We start from the raw sequence: 15,348 nt of genomic DNA, 5'->3' as shown, positions 1-15,348 counted from the left end.
TCTGTACAGAGCCTTCTGCCTGGGGGTGGGGGTGACAACTGCTGTACAGGCATTATTAATACTCTAAGTCATTAATCCTCACAGACGCCCTGCCAAGGGGCCGGGGTGGGGGTCGAGGGGGACGTTGCACAAGTACTAAGAGAGGGGAAGGAGTGTATTCTACCAATAAGGTGTAAACCAAAAGATGGAGTGGATTTCTCTATCCAACCAATTATTAATGCAGGAAGACAAGTGACATGGCCAAAATCATCAAAAAGAGTGAAAGCCAAGAGGAGAGTGAGTCCACCTGGTTTAAGGGAGGATGGGCCGGGTGTTGGAGGGAGGGCTCCTGTAATCTGGGGGTCAGGTCCGGAGCCAGGAGGTGATGTGTTCTGATAGAGAGCTGACGCCACTGAATTCATCTGCAACTCCTTAGGCCCCGTGGTGAGAATTCACAACTTTGGAGGAACATACTTCCCAGGTTTGCTTAGCCAGTTGGGTATTTGTTCCAAAAATATCCTGATTTGGTGGGGAAGTCCTTTCATTCATTCAGTCTTATTTATTGATTGCTTACTATGTACAAAGCACTGTACTAAGCACTTGAGAGAGTACAATGTAACAATAAACAGGCACATTCCCTGCCCACAATGAGTTTATAGCCCTTTCTGGGACCTTTTCGGTGGAGTCTGGTGCTAATTTATAGAGTGCTGGCATTTTCCCACGGCTTACTAAATTTAGGAGAGGTGGACAGCAGCTTGGATGGATAGAAGAGAAGAAGGGAGGAAGGGAGGGTCCTCAGCTTCATGAGCTCTCTCTGTCTCTGCCTCTGTCTCTCTCTCTCTCTCTCTGTCCTCACGCCCCTCGCCCCCCTGGACTTCAGGTCCCTGAATTTTCAGTTGGGGAAATCTGGTCATTTTTCCTTAGCTTCCCTGTTCAGGTAGAGTGTGGAGGATCCCAAACATTTCTGTCTCAGTGGCAGGAAAGGGAAGGGAGAGTGGAAGCTGAAATGAATCCAGCCACCTGATCTGCTTATCCACTTGTAGGCCACCTTCTCCTCCTTTTGGCCACAGCAACAGGGGCTTCTTTCTCTCTGATTCCACGAGAGACATTACTAGGAGGTGAGGATGGAAAGGGGGTGAGGAGCACCATATCTTTCTCCCATACAATTTTCTTGATTTCTAATAATACAAAACTGCAAGGGAGGTAGCTTCCAGTGGTTGCCCATACCTCACCTCATCAAACAGAAACTTCCCTACCATCGCGATCCCTTGTATTTACTGAGTGCTTACTCTGTGCAGAGCACTGTACTAAGCACTTGGAAAAGTACAGTATAACAGTTGGTAGACACATCCCTGCCCACAACAAGTTTACAACGAGGAGTTATTAAGCACTTACTGTGTGCAGAGCATTGTATTAAACACTTGGGAAAGTACAACGTAACAGAGTTGGTAGACCATTGGCTTTAAGGCAATCAGCTCTCTTCCCATTACTTATCGATCAATTACTGAGCATTTACTATGTTCAGAGCATGGTACTAGCACTTGTGAGAGTAAAATACAACAGAATTAGCAGGCACATTCCCTTTCCACAATGACCTCACTCCTCTCCCACTACACCCCGGCCTTTTCCTCTGAAGCCAACCTGGTCACTGTGCCTTCTCATCACCACTCATCTCTTGCTCGTGCCCTTCCTCCTGCCTGGCACTCCCTCCTCCTTCACATCCACCAGACCACCACTGACCCCACCAACAAAGCCCTTCTGAAATCATATCTCCCCCAAGAGGACTTCCCTGACTACTCTCTCATCTCTCCACTCTAATTTCCCCCCAACTGCCATTTCAGAACTACTGCATCACCTAAGCACTTGGGTTTTCACTCTCCCTACACTCAATTCCACTCTTGTATTTATTTTAACTCTATCACTTCCCCCTACTTGTACTTTTAATGTCTGTTACCCAGCTAAATTGTGAGCCCCTCGAGGGTAGGGATTATGTCTACTTACTGTGCTCTCCCACATGTCTCCCACGTGTTGTGTACAGTGCTCTGTTTAGGGTAAGTGCTCTATAAAATGACTGATTGACTACTTAATAATCACATTTCCTTTCTTATTGAGGTTGCTCCAAAAATGAGGTGCCAATGAGTCATTATGTGTGATGGATCAATCAATCAGTCAATAGTATTTATTGAGAACTTACCCTGTGCAGGGTACAAGTACTAAGCATTGGGCAAGCACAATAGGGGCCCCAAGCCTTAGGGAAGAGCAATCTGACCTCACCCCCACCCCAGACCCACCCCAGGGCTTGCCTCAGGACCCTGGCTTTCAGCTCTTTTATGAGGATCTGAAAAACATCATTATGGCAAAGTCCATTAACAGGTGTTGTGGGAAATGGTTCTTTATTGTAAATACTTCAGTATTTGCACAGTTCCTCTCCCTAGAGCTAACCCAAAACAAACCTTCAAAGCACCATAAAACCACTTAAACTTTCCCTGCTCTCCACTCCAAACCAGTTTACTTAGTTGTCCCAGATCCAGGCCTCTCCTGTCTTTTGGACTCTCCCAAGGCCACATCCCCCCTACTCCTTTACTACCCTGAACTGTCCAGGCTCAATGCTGAGTTACACCCCAAGAGTGGTATGCTGCCTGGATTTAAGAGAGCCCATCAAGAGACTCAGTGCTGTGTGAGAGCAAAAGACTACCGGAGTATCAAAGCTTTTGCTCCTCAAACACCAGTCTCCCCTCCCCCAACCTGGTCCCCACCCCGCCCCCAACCCCTCTCTCCAGCCACTTGAATAAGATTAGAGATTAATTCATCAATCGATCAATCAGTGGTGTTTGCTGAGCACCCGCTGAGGGCGAAGCACTACACTGAGCTTGTTTTCTGTCTCCGGGAGTTTATAATCTAATAGGATTCCTCATCACTGCATGTCAGTTTGCTGACTTTGACCCTTGGTATCTTTGCCACTTCAAAGGGAGCATTGTCTAAGGATGTGGTGGGCAATTTCAGAGTCTCTCCTCTCCTAGCATGCGTATCTCCTTTTTGGGATTCTTTCTTCTCCTAGCTGCTCGAGAACTGAAAAGCAGCATGGCCTAATGGATAGAGCATGGGCCTGGGAGTCAGGAGGACCTGGATTCTAAATCCCAGCTCCACCTCTTATCTGCTCTGTGATCTTGGGCAAGTCGCTTAACTTTTCTGTACCTAAATTCCCTCATCTATAAAATGGGGATTAAGACTGTGAGCCCCATGTGGTACATGGACTGTAACCAACCTGATTAACTGATAGCTACCCCACTGCTTAGTACAGTGCCTAGCACATAGTAAAAGCTTAACAAATGCCATAGAAAAATGGTTCTATCACTAGCTTGGCTCCTCATTTTAGAAATCTGCCCTCATCTTTCTCTTCCCCTGTCTAGACACCCTCCAAGGGTGTGAGACATGCCATGAATGGATAATATAGCATTTGTTAAGCCCTTTCTATATGCCAGGCACTGTACTAAGCTCTAAGGTGGATACAAGCAACTCATGTTGGACACAGTCCCTATCCCACATGGGGCTCAAGGTCTCAATCCCCATTTTATAGATGAGGTGACTGAGGCCCAAAGAAGCCAAGTGACTTGCCCAAGATCACAAAGCAGACACTTGGTGGAGACGGGTTTAGAACTCATGACCTTCTGACTCCCAGGCCCGTGCTCTACCCACTATGCTATGTCCTAACATCCTATCCTCTCTTTCTGAGCAAGGAACGCCTCCTCTTCCTTGCCTAACTGGCCCCGGTCTCTCCCATTTTACTACCCTCGATCCTTTGCAATCCCTCAGCCCAAGTCTATCTGACTCTTAGGTGTTCTCCACTGCATGTTCCCTCTCCTACATACTTTTAGTGTGGGGAACTCTCAACCTGTATACCCATTCTCCCACCTCACCTCTGACCTGAAAACTTGGTTTTTTCACCTTGGGCCTCTGTTTGGTCGGTTTAAATTACAGAGACAAGAGGGATAGAGAAGGCATCTCAGCTAGCCATTGTAAAAGGGTTAATCCCCCTTTCCCCTTCACCCTCCCCTGCTCCGCCTTCTTATGAGAATCCTACACGCTCCCCTGCGGAAAGGTTCTTTCTCTGCCCAGTGGATATCTGGGAAGGGACGGGCCATGCTCCAGATATTAAATTACTCATAAACTATTTGGCCTATCCCCGAGGCGGCTGGAGCCAGCCTCCCAGCTCTCCCCGCGCCCTCTGACGGGCTGTTGATGTGCACTGCTGGTCACCTCCAGCTACAAGGTCGAGCTCTCCAATTTAAAGCAGCAACATTAGAAAGCCAACCAGATTTCATCTGGAATTAGCTTCAAATAGAGCACTGAGAGCGACTCGTGCGGGGAAAGAGGGTTGTCTGGAAGCCAGAAAGGGGAAAAGTCTGCTGAGATTGGCCTGAGATGGAGTGGAAGGGGTGGAGGAGGGGTCCCGGGTCCTGTGCGCCAGGTCTGCGGAGAGGCAAGGAAGGGCAGAGTGGGGTCTGTTCTTCCAACTGACAACATAAATCCTGCCCCAGTGAACTTGTGCCGGGGGCAAAGGGGAGTGAGCAAGCTGGCACAGTCCCCTGACTTGCCCTCAGTGTGCCTCCTGGGTTCTCCACCCGGGATCCCGAGCTTTCCTGCCTGCCACCATCCATGGGCTAGTGGTGGGTTTGCTTGACCATGGCTGGTGGGCAGGTCCGGTTCTGCCATGTGTCTAATGTGTGACCTTGGGCAAGTCCTTCACTTCTGTGTACCTCATTTACCTCATTTGTAAAATGGGGACTTAAGACTGTGAGCCTCACATTGGACAGGGAACTGTATCCAACCCTATTTGCCTGTATCCGCCCCAGTACTTAGTATAGTGCCTGGCACATAGTAAGCACTTAACAAATACCACAGTTACAATTTTGATGATGATGATTATTATCTGTGGTCCAGAATCTGCCCACACTGTGCAGGAGGAGGGACTGGAGAGGGCCCCCGACCAAGCCCGAGCCATCGTGGTGTTACCATGGGGAAGACCGGGGTGCAGGGAGGCAGTCTGCACTGCGTTCTGCTCCGCTCCGGGCAGTTACCCAGCATTCCTGACTGTCAGGCCCGTCTCCTTCTGCTCCGTTTCTCCCTGGGCCCGCCGCCCTTGGACATGCAGGCAGCAGGCAGGCACTGGCCTGCCCTTACAGAAGCAGAGGCATTTCCCTCAACCAGCCCCAGTGGGAGAAAGAGAGCCCCCCAACCCAGCTCATCGAGCCCCTGACTGAGTTCAGTGGAGGGTCTCTGCAGCCCCCCTTCAGAGAGTTTCTCCACATGGCTCCCTCGGGGTCTGGCCCAAGGGCACCACTGAACTCAGGCCTGCCTAGGCCATTCACCCAACAGGCCTGTGTCCTGTCCGCTATGGACACCAGACACCTTCATGACCACAGATTTTATCCTTAAACACCCACTATGGGTTTGAGTTCTGAAAATTCCTGCAAAGCACCTTTTTGTGGGTCTTTCACTGACCTTGATGAACTGGAGAATGATTGCTTTCTGATCAGTTTCCAGATGAAACACTTATGAACCAAGAATGAAAGGAAGTAGAGATTCTAGTCAAGCCTCCTTGACAGATACTTCCTGGTTTTCACTTTTCAGAGTATTATGGATATGATTAATGAATTCATTAAATCAAAATTTGGGAGTAGACTGGCCACAGGGTGAGTGGAGGTCTTGATAGTCTTCAGGGGCCATCTTAGCTGAGGCAAAGAAAGTAATTTTCCCTTCCTTTCATACAGATTCGCCTCTGAGTTTCGGGAGAGGATAATAATGATGATGATGATGATGGATGATAACGATCATGGTGTTTGTTAGGGGCTTACTTAGTGCCAAGCACTGTTATGCCCTGAGAAGATCGGTCAGACAGGTCAGATACAGCTTCTGTCCCACATGGGACTCACAATCTTAGGGGCTCATAAGTGATATCTGGGAAGCACTTCACATTGGGGTAGATTCAATTAATATAAGTAGAATAGTCACAGGCCCTGCCCAAGACAGCATCCTATCCAGTCCTGTTCCTTGGCCCAGTGCTTTCCTGAGCTGGGCTCACTGGGTCTCAGGCTCAGGGCCTAATACCCTCCTGAAGTCCCGGTACCTTGTATGGCCGTGGGGAATGGGCAAAGAGGAGTCTGGTATCCTTGAGTGCCATCACTGGTCACCCTTCCTGATGCCCACCCTTCTCAGGGGCAACCAGTAGAGGTTCTTGAACAAAGGGGAAACATGGCCTGTACGTTTTTGTAGAAAAATGATCTGGGCAGAGTGAAGTATAGACTAGAGTGGGAGACACAGGAGGCAGGGAGAACAGCAAGAGGCTGATACAGTAATCAAGGCTCAGGTTCAATCCTCTCAGTTCTAGGGCTCCTTCCGGGATCTCTCCATCCTTGAGACGTCCGACTGTAGGAGGGGAAGGCAGTGTAGGTCCCAACGTCCCCCCCACCCCCCTCCCAGCCTGTCTCAACCACCAGCGATGCCCCGGTCACATAGGGCGGGGCTTGGCACCCTGGGAAGCTCTGACCCACAGCCAGACTTAACCCAGGGGCCAGTATAAGGCGGGCTGGGCAAGCGATCTGACAGGTCCGACTCTCCAATGTGCCGTTGGTCCATCCCCGGCCCCTCCAGCGAGCTGGTGCCCCGAACAAGCCAAACAAACAAGGCCTCTCTGGGCTCGGCCTTTCTTTCTCAGAGGAGGGTGAGGAGGCCTCCCCTCCAGCACTGGGGAAGCTCACAAAGGCCCCAGATGAATGGGCCGCAGGCAAATCCTCTTAGGGGCCTAGACTACGGGCATTCTTCTCCCTGCCCCATCTGCTGGGAGAGCTTCTCCAGGAGACGGGGGGAGCGGGGTTCCCCCTCCTCAGCACCACCAAAGCAAGCGAAACACATTCACGGCATTCATACGGGCTGAAAAAGAAGAAAGGGCTAAGTCCATCAGCCCCGGCGAGCCTCACGACAAACAGTGCTGGGGCACGGCTGCTGGTGGGCAAGGGGGTCGGAGGTCTGGGATCCGTGGTTACTTGGGGGGGTGGGGTCGGAATCCCCTTCTGAGGGAGGGACGCTAAGTCCCTGCTGCAGGGTGAGCCCGCTTCCCAATCCCAACACGGCAGCGGGAGGCTGCGGACTTGCCTTTGTGAGAAAGAGATCGGGGAAAAATGTTATACAAATGAAAATGTGTTCATTAAATTCCAGATTGTCCTGGAAATTAGCTCCCCTCTAGGACAGAAGGTGGGACTCTGGCTGGGGACCAGATGTGGGGGGAAGAAGGAGGGGGACGGGCGCTGGGCCTGTGGATAACTCCAATTCCTAGCTGGGCCCTAAGGCTGAGCTGGGGCCCAGAACCTCAAGCAATCAATGAATCAGTGATATTTATTGAGCGCTTACTGGGTGCAGAACACTGAACTAACCACTTGGGAGAGTACAATATAATAGAGTTGTCAGATCCATTCCCCGCCCACAACGACCTTACACTCTAGAGGGGGAGACAGATGTTAATGTAAATAAAAATATAGGGAAGGGGTCCTCCCCAGTCCAGGACTTGCACTCAGGATACAGACACAACCACATGCCCATCTATTCCCTTCACACCTTCCCTATCCTCCCATCAAGAAAGTGACCATCCCTCCTGTTTTACACTGGGCAATAAATCAATCAATGGCATTTATCTAGCACTTACTATGTACAGAACACTGTATTAAGTACTTGAGAGAGTACAGTCAACAGAACTGGCTGACACGTTCTCTGCCCATAATGGTCTTACTGTCTACTCAGCCCCACTCTGGGTGATCTGCCCCATGGCCAAGTTCAGTATGGCATTAGATCTGGTACCAGTGCAGACGTTTTCATTTTCAGGTCCCAGATACTGGCCCCGCAGCTCTGAAGTAGCTTCCAGGGAAGGGGGAGGGAAAGACAGTGTCACTGGAGCAGGAGCTGTGGGATCCGGGAATCCACCCCACGCTGCACTGTAGCTCCTGGGATTTCTACCAAACCTGAGTCCTTACCTCTTACCTGACTGCTTTCGCTTCCTGATCTACCCCAGCTCCCAGCTAGAGCACTGCACTCTTCCTAAACTGCTCTCTCAGTGATCCTGAATCAATTGATCAATCATTCAAATCTATTGAGCACTTAATAATAATGATAATAATGTTGGTATTTGTTAAGCGCTTACTATGTGCCGAGCACTGTTCTAAGCGCTGGGGTAGACACAGGGGAATCAGGTTGTCCCACGTGGGGCTCACAGTCTTAATCCCCATTTTACAGATGAGGTAACTGAGGCACCGAGAAGTCAAGTGACTTGCCCAAAGTCACACAGCTGACAAGTGGCCGAGCCGGGATTCGAACCCATGAACTCTGACTCCAAAGCCCGTGCTCATTCCACTGAGCCACACTGCTTCTCTAACTGCAGTACACTTACTTTGTACAGAGCACTCTACAATGCTCTACTAAATGCTCAGGAGGAAACAGTAGCTGAAGGAGACATGAATCTGCCTACAAAGAGCTTATATACGACATAATAAGCATAATCCCCGTTCACAATGAGTTTACAGTCTAAAGCAGGGGACAGACAATAATACAAATAAATTACAGATATGTAGATAACGGTTGTGGAGCTGGGAGGGGGGAATGAATAAATGGAGCAAGTCAGATTGATGCAGAAGGGAGTGGGAGAAGAGGAAAGGAGGGCTTAGTCAGGGAAGGCTTCTTGGAGGAGATATGTCTTCAATAAGGCTTTGAAGCAGTGGGAGAGTAATTATCTGTTATATATGAGGAAGGAGGGCCAGGCCGAAGGCAGGATATGGTCAAGGGGTCGGTGGTGAGATACAGTGAGAAAGTTAGCATTGCAGGAGCAAAACATGAGTTAGGGGGTCATAGTGGTGCCTTATCCAATTCAGGCCTAGGTCACTAAGGCCCTGGAGAAAGCAGGTCACCTAAAGAACAGGGTGTGGCTCTGGGCCCTGTGAAAAGCAGCCCACCCACCTGGACTAACTGGCAAGATCTGAAAAACTACGCTCTCACTGAGTGGTGAAACTGTGAGACTTGACGTTCATTCATTCATTCATTCAATAGCATTTATTGAGCACTTACTATGTGCAGAGCACTGTACTAAGCGCTTGGAATGAACAAGTCGGCAACAGATAGAGACGGTCCCTGCCGTTTGATGGGCTTACGGTCTAATCGGGGGAGACGGACAGACAAAAACAATGGCAATAAATAGAGTCAAGGGGAAGAACATCTTGTAAAAACTATGGCGACTAAATAGAATCGAGGCGATGTACATTTCATTAACAAAATAAATAGGGTAATGAAAATATATACAGTTGAGCAGACAAGTACAGTGCTGAGGGGATAGGAAGGTAGAGGGGGAGGAGCAGAGGGAGATGGGGGGAAAAGAGGGATAAGATGCGGAGAGGTGAAGGGGGGTGGTAGAGGAAGTAGAGGGAGAAGGGGAGCTCAGTCTGGGAAGGCCTCTTGGAGGAGGTGAGTTTCAAGTAGGGTTTTGAAGAGGGGAAGAGAATCAGTTTGGCGGAGGTGAGGAGGGAGGGCATTCCGGGACCGCGGGAGGACGTGGCCCAGGGGTCGTGGCGGGATAGGCGAGACCGAGGGACGGTGAGGAGGTGGGTGGCAGAGAAGCGGAGCGTGCGGGGTGGGCGGTAGAAAGAGAGAAGGGAGGAGAGGTAGGAAGGGGCAAGGTGATGGAGAGCCTTGAAGCCTAGAGTGAGGAGTTTTTGTCTGGAGCGGAGGTTGATAGGCAACCCCTGGAGGTGTTTAAGAAGGGGAGTGACAGGCCCAGATCGTCTCTGCAGGAAGATGAGCCGGGCAGCGGAGTGAAGAATAGACTGGAGCGGGGCGAGAGAGGAGGAAGGGAGGTCAGAGAGAAGGCTGACACAGTAGTCTAGCCGGGATATAACGAGAGCCTGTAGCGGTAAGGTAGCCGTTCGGGTGGAGAGGAAAGGGCGGATCTTGGCGATATTGTAAAGGTGAGACCGGCAGGTCTCGGTAACGGATAGGATGTGTGGGGTGAACGAGAGAGACGAGTCAAGGATGACACCGAGATCGCGGGCCCGAGAGACGGGAAGGATGGTCGTGCCATCCACGGTGATAGGGAAGTCTGGGAGAGGACCGGGCTCAAGAGGGAAGATGAGGAGCTCAGTCTTGCTCATGTTGAGTTTTAGGTGGCGGGCTGACATCCAGGTGGAGACATCCTGGAGGCGGGAGGAGGTGCGAGCCTGAAGGGAGGGGGAGAGGACAGGGCGGAGATGTAGATCTGCGTGTCATCCGTGTAGAGATGGTAGTCAAAGCCGTGAGAGCGAATGAGTTCACCAAGGGAGTGAGTGTAAATGGAGAACAGAAGAGGGCCAAGAACTGACCCTTGAGGAACTCCAACAGTTAAAGGATGGGAGGGGGAGGAGGCTCCCTTGGCACGTGATAAGTGCTTAATAAATACCATAGACACCCCAGAAAAAAACAACTCACCTCCTTGGGCAGCTCTCAATGCATTCTCTTTCAGATTCTCTGTGTTCAGGCTCCTGCTAAAGCCCCAAATTGGTTGATGATTGAATTTTTTGAAATGTCTCTTTTTTGCTTTAAAATCTTAGGTTAAAAGCACAATAAAATCATTTGTCATGATATTTAAAGAGGCAATGTTTGACCTGAGTATCTTATGTCAACCCTGCTTCTTATGGGAAATGGCATGGCCTAGTGGATGAAGTCCAGGCCTGGGAGTCAGAAGATCATGGGTTCTAATCCCAGCTCCCTCCACTTGTCTGCAGTATGACCTTGGGCAAGTCACTTTAGTTCTCTGCACCTCAAATCCCTCATCTGTAAAATGGGGATTAAGAATGTGAGTCCCATGTGGGACAGGGACTGTGTCTAACCCAATTACCTTGTATCTACCCCAGCACTTAGAACAGTGCCTGGCACATAGTAAGCACTTACCAAATGCCATTATTATCGTTATCATTCCAGCACTTAGTTTGGTGTATGGCACACAGTAAGCGCTTAACAAATCCCACAGTTACTGATAACCCAGTTCCATTTGTATTGGCATAAATCAGCTCACCCGCTGGTATCCTCTCAGGCAGGTCAGCTAGAAGACAAGTTTTATTCCTTGCTCGAGAGATCAGTAAACTGGGAGTCTCTGGAGGTCAGGTCAGATGGGAAGGGGCTTCCATAGGGGCCCTGCTCAGAAAGTGATCTTACTAAGCATGGCCTAGTGGATAGAACACAGGCCTGGGAGTCAGAAGGACCTGAGTTCTAATCCACTTGTCTGCTGTGTGACCTTGAACAAGTCACTGAACTTTTCTGTGTCTCACTTACCCTATCTGGAAAATGAGGATTAAGACTGAGCCCGCTGTGGGACATGGACTGCATCCAACCTGATTACTTTGTATCTCCTCCAGCACTTAAAACAGTGCCTGGCACATAGTAAGTGCTTAACAATTACCGTAAAAACAAAATCCCCCTCCCTCCAATGGGGGCCATGGACAGGCCCGGCAGATGCAGCAGCTGTTGCAGAGTCTGCCATGCATGGGACAGAGGAGGCAACTTCTGAGATAACTTCGGCCCAGACCAGACCACTCAAGGCTTTGTAGCCGAAGTCAACATGGTGATTAACAAGCCTTCATGCAGGCCAGAGGCCCTGGGGTAGTAATGGGCTGTCATCGCTTCTTTCTGGACCCAGACAAGTTGCAGCCTCCAGCTCTCCTCCAAGAGGCCTCCAAGAGGCCTTTCCCAACTAAGCCCTCATTTCCTCTTCTCCCACTCCCTTCTGTGTCACTCTTGCACTTGGATTGGCTCCCTTTATCCACCCCACCGTCAGCTCCGCAGCAATTACGAACATATCCATATTGTATTTATATCAATGGATGTCTCACCCATTAGACTATAAGCTCCTTGTGGGTAGGGAACGCATCTACACACTCTGTTATATCATAGTGTCCTGAGCACTTCGTACAGTGCTCATGCACACAGTAAGTGCTCAACAAATATGATTGATTGATGGTCTCCAAAGTTAGTGCCGTCAAGAGCACAATGCACAGATTCCAGCCAGAGATTGTGCTGGTGTGAACATCGCAGCGAGGTACATATCAGAGAGAAGAAGGCTCAATGTAAGATGGAATTTCAGCTAAAAAAGGCCTTCTCAACCCAGTCAGCCAAGTTGGGTCGAGAGGACAGAGGGCAGTGAGAGACTGGTGAGAACAGCTGAAAGCGAAAGGAGTGAAAACTACATTAATTAAAGCCAAATAGCACGGGCATTGCAGAGAAATCATGGAGCAAAGGATATTCAGGATGCAGAAATGGAAGACTGAGAACTAGTCTTTATCTCGAAAATAAAATGAGATTGTGGCACTGAAGAGAATACCCCAAATCCTGAAAGTGCACTAGCAACTAGTACAGTCTCAGGCACATAGTAAGCATTAACAAATACCATTTTTAAAAAATGATTGAAACAAAGGCAACCGAGAAATAAACAGAGAGCCTTGCTCAGTTATAGCCTGCAAGTGGTTGACTTGAGACACTTTTGTGTGCCCAGTAACAGCTATGGAAATGAAGCAGCTAAGGAAGGAAGGGCATGATCAAGTGAGGGACAAGCACAAACAATAAGTTATGCAAATAATAGATCATTTAGAGGAGAAAGAGAGCTAAGCAGATATGGACGTATCAACAGAACAGGAGGAGAAAGGAAACCTAGATAAATAGGAAACAGGGCTCAGCACCCTGAAAGGGTTTGGTAAATACAAGGTGGTAAGGTGATGGTGATGTTGATCTGTAGCTCTGGACTAGATACATGCAAATCAGATTGGACACAGTCCATGTCTCACATGGAACTCTGGGGTAGATACAAGCAAATCATACTGGAAACAGTCCATGTCCCACATGGGATAAACAACTTTGATCCCCATTTTACAGATGAGGTAACTGAGGTGCAGAGAAGTTAAGTGACTTGCTCAAGATTACATAGCAGAGAAGTAGTGGAGCTGGAATTAGAGCTTAGGTCTTCTGATTCCCAGGCCTCATTCTGTTACCCGGATCATTTTTTGAAAATGCTCTGCACTTCATGTTCCCCCATCCTCAAAATTATCCAGTGGTTACCCAGTTATCCAGTGGTTACCCCTCCAGCATACAGGACTTGGGGAGAAAAGAACCGTTCCCTAAAGTCTGAACAACTTTCAACTTCATGACCTCTAAGAAGCAGCATGGCCTAATGGATAAAGCATGGGCCTGGGAGTCAGAAGGCCATGGATTCTAATTCCAGCTCTGCCATGTACCTTCTGTGTGGCCTTGTGCAAGTCACTTCACTTTTCTTTACTTCAGTTCCCTCATCAGCTAAATGAGGGCTCAATACCGGTCTTCCCTTCTAATTAGACTGTGAGTGTCAACTGTGTGCAGAGCACTGTCCTAAGCACTTGGGAGAATACAATATAATGGAGACAGTAGACATGTTTCCTGCCCACAAACCTACATTCGCCTCCTCATCAAGCATAGACTACTGGGGCATCTGCTTTAAGGCTTTCTCCCTTACTCTTCTCCCACTTCACCTTAGCACACAGTCATCATTCCTCTGAAAGCTTTCTGCATTTTCAGTCTTTCTGAAATCATATATCCTCCAGGTGATGGACCCTGAAAAATTTCCAATCGTTTCATCTTATCCCACCAACTGTCACTTCAGCCCTAACCTGCCTGCCAAGTACCTAAGTAATTATGGTATTTGTGAAGCACTTACTATATGTCGAGCACTGTTTTAAGCGCTGGGGTAAGTAGATATAAGTTAATCAGGTCAGACACAGTCCCTGTTCCACATGTGGCTCACAGTCTAAGAAGAAGGAAGACTGGGAATTGAATCCCAATTTTACAGTTTAAGGAAACTGAAGCACTGCGAAGTTAAGGGATTGGCCCAAGGTCACACAACAGGCAAGAGGCAGAGGCAGGATTAGAATGTAGGTCCTTTGATTTCCAGGCCTGTGCTCCACTAGGCCATGCTGTTTTCCTGTATTTATAATCCCCCAGGGGCTTTATGAACCTATCTTGTAATCTCAATTACTTCCTCCAATCTGTAGTTTACAGATTGCTTACTCTATTGTCTATATTTACTTCCTCCTATTTAATTTTTTAGTGTCTGTTTCCTCCCCTAGATTATAAATTCCTTGAGGAGAAGGAGCCTATCAACCAGTTCTATTGTTCTCTCCCTAGTGCTTAGTACAGAGCCCTGCACAAAGCAGGCACTCAATAGATACCCTGGATAGATTAACTGAGCAAGATGAAGGGACTAAGGAGATTCTCTGTGAACCTGGGGCTATGGCAAGGTCATGGGCTTGGGAGTCAGAAGACGTGGGTTCTAATTCTGGATCCACCACTTATTAATTATGGCATTTGTGTACTAAGTGCCAGGCACTGTACTAAGCACTGGGGTGGACACTTGTATACTGTGCAACCTTGGGCAAGTCACTTCACTTCTCTGTGCCTCAGTGACCTCATGTGGAAAATGGGGATTAAGATTGTGAGCTCCATGACGGACAAGGACTGTGCCCAACCTGATTACTTTGTACCTACCCCAGCTTGTAGAACAGTGCTTGACTCACAGTAAGCACTTAACAAATACCATAATAATAATAATTATTATTATAAAGGTCACTGGGTTTAGAGCCCATAATTTCCACCCCCCTCCACCCCCACAAACCCACTCAAGGGTGGAGAGTGGACTCAGTGACCTGATTCTCTCCGTGATATTCCCTTTTGGTCAAACTTCACTTGACGGCAGCTTCCAGCAACATCATTGGCTCGGTCCCAGGGCGGGCAGAAGACACTTTAGCGCTTCTGCATGAACACCAACCTTCCAGTGGATTCACTTGTCCCACTTTCCTTGCTGGCCCACTCTGTGTCAGCAAAAGTCCATTATAGAAAGCAAATACTTTCAGAGTGCTGGAACAGAGAAAGCCTCACCCTAGTGCGCAAACAGTACACAGCAAATCCTGTTTTTAGAGAGGCGCCTTGGGGTTCACTGAGCTGACCCTAGGTCCCAGCTGACCCCCAAACTTTCTAGTGGAGAGTTTCTCTATTTCTTCATGCCCCTCCCCTTTCCAGGCCCTCAGGGCAGGCATGTTCTTTCCAGTGTCTTCACTTCTCTTTCCTTCCTTCTTCTTCCCTTTCTCTTTCCATGGTGGTGACTTCAGCTCAGGGGTGACACTGGGAGGGTGGTGGAGGTGCAGATGGGAAGAAAAAGAGAAGTAGCTTGGCCAAGTGGATAGAACACGGGCCTGAGAGTCACAAGGACTTGGGTTATAATTCTGGCTCTGCCACTTGTCTGCTATGTGATCTTGGGCAAGTCACTTCTCTGGGCCTCAGTTT

The sequence above is a fragment of the Ornithorhynchus anatinus genome, chromosome 5 (assembly GCF_004115215.2).
Source record: "Ornithorhynchus anatinus isolate Pmale09 chromosome 5, mOrnAna1.pri.v4, whole genome shotgun sequence".
NCBI lineage: Eukaryota > Metazoa > Chordata > Mammalia > Monotremata > Ornithorhynchidae > Ornithorhynchus > Ornithorhynchus anatinus.
This window is presented reverse-complemented; position numbering follows the sequence as displayed.